Below are 2,410 nucleotides of genomic sequence, written 5' to 3' on the forward strand. Positions count from 1 at the left end.
AGTCACAGACCTGTAAGTTTGGCAGAAGTTGTCAGGGCCCTGAGTGCACTAATAGGCCTTAATGGCCCTGACCAGCCTCACCTGGGACCCCCACCCATGCATCCTCTGCTCAGGGACGCAGGAGCTCCATTTAAACTCAGTCCTGTTGTAGGATTATTGGTCTCCAGTTCAGCCATAGCCTTGCCTGGCTATGGACCCCAACCTGCAGACTGACTTCCTGGCTTGACCTCAAAGCTGCCTCTTTACCACAGCCTGATCAGCTGGAGTCTTGGCTGAACCTGGCTGCCATCTCTGGGGCTGCCCTGTTTGCCCCACTCAGGTACTGTGGGACTGGGCCCCTGCCGGTGAGGCCCATGCCCTGCTGGCTGCGTTATTGTGCTAGGCTCTGGGCTCCCTATCCCTTAGGGAGCAAGCTGACCTTTGCTGCTCCCTGATAGTAGTCATGTATATGCAGCACAGTGAAGAGCAGCACAAAACAGATAATTCAAAACCCAGCACATGAGAACTCTGGGCACTAGAGACTTGTCTAGTCTTTGCCATTTCAGACATGTGGGTTTTTCCTGCACCCTGCCAACCCCTGAGAGTACCCCTGTAAAAACCTGGGGAACTGGATGAGCCTGGAAACCCCTGTGGGCTACAGGCAGGTGACAAGAAGAAACATCACAGTCTGTGTCCTCTGAACAAATGCCTCCGGTTCTTCATGGACTTCAGTTTGCTTGAGCCCTAGACATCCCCGGCCATGCACAGTCCCTGTCTGTGCCTCCCACCATTCCTGGCTGGCATTGCTCTATCTCTGGGCCTGGCATCCCTGGGCATACGCAGCTCCCATCCCTGAGCATGCATAGCTCTGTCCCTGTCATTGCTGGGCACACACAGCTCCATCCATGCTGTTGCTGGGCATGCATGGCTCCATCCTATTAACATAAAAGGAAGAGCTGTTTGGGGATGTGATAATCAATGGCAGGTTTCGCTGTAGTGGCCATGAAACATGAGGGGGTGTGAAAAAAGCAAGTAGTGGTATGCAGACCCTGGACTTTAGGAGAGCAGACCAGCTTATTGAGGGAACTGGTAAGTAGAACCCCATGGGGGCAGCTGTGAAGGGTAAAGGAGCGCAGGAGAGCCGGCGGGTGTTTCAGGACAGCATCCTCCAAGCAGGAGAACGAACCATCCGTTACTCAAGTAAACGAGCAGATGTATCAGGAGGAGAGCTTAGCTAAACAGGAAACTTGGAACTGAGCTCCAATGTTGAAAGGCAGTGTGCAGGTGCTGGAAGCAGGAACAGGCTACATAGGAGAAATTTAGAAACATTACCCAGGCACATAGGAGCAATGTTAGGAAAGACAAAGCTCAGCTTGCTGAAATTTGCATGGGATGTCAGGGCTTCTACTGCTACGTTAGCTGAAAAAGGCTGAGCAAGAAAAAATGTGGGACCATTGCTGAATGGGGCAAGTGATTTAGCGACAGAGGACACGGATAAAACTGTGGTACTCCGTTGCCTCAGTCTTCACTAACAAGGTCTCCCAGGTTCTGTACTTAGAGGAGGGATTCAAAGAGAAGAATAACCAGCAGTGGATGAGGGTCAGGACAGGTATTAGTGGAGAGAAGTTGACCCGTAAAAATCCGTGAGACCAGACAGGCTGCATCCAAGGGTGCTGAGACAGCTGGCCATCTGTGTTAGTGGATGCCCTGCAAAGCTACTCTCTATCACTTTGGAAAGTCCCTGTCATTGTGCAGATTGGGGGAGGACCCTGACGACCGGAGAAAGACAAATGTCACGCCCATCTTCAAAAAAGGCCAAGAGAGCAGCCTGGGAGCTACAGGCTGGCTGGCCTTACTTTGATCCCTGAGAAAATCATGGAGCAAGTCTTGTTGGAGCACATTTCTGGGCACATGGAGGAGCAGAATCTGATGGGGAACAGTCAGCAAGGACTGAGCACTGGTAAGTCCCGCCTGGCCAACCTGATTGCCTTCCACGATAAAATCACTGGAGTTGTGGGTGAGGGGAGAGCAGTGGCGTCATTGATCTTGACAGCAGCAAGGCTTTTGACACCGTCTTCTACAATATTCTTGCATCCGGGCTGGGGCAGTGTGGTTCTGGGTGGGTGGACAACCAGATGGATAAAAATGGGTTGGATGGTGGGGCTCAGAGGACCATGGTTAAGAGGTCGTGCTCTCCCTGGATGCAGGTCACACCTGGGGCACCGTAGGGGTCTCTTTATCCAGCCCTGCAGGAGGCAAGGGGTGTGCTGTGGTCAGAGTTGCAGATGGCCCCCAAACTGGGGTGAACGGCCAAGACACTCGAGGGCAGAGCTGCCACCCAGAGGGACGGGCTGGCAGGAGCCTGGGGAACCTCGAGGAGGAAGCCGCCCAGCCGTGCCGCGGGGGAGGAGGCGCCCCGGGCCGGGAGGAG

Source organism: Apteryx rowi, unplaced genomic scaffold, assembly GCF_003343035.1.
Source record: "Apteryx rowi isolate R43461 unplaced genomic scaffold, aptRow1 scaffold_27, whole genome shotgun sequence".
Classification (NCBI taxonomy): domain Eukaryota; kingdom Metazoa; phylum Chordata; class Aves; order Apterygiformes; family Apterygidae; genus Apteryx; species Apteryx rowi.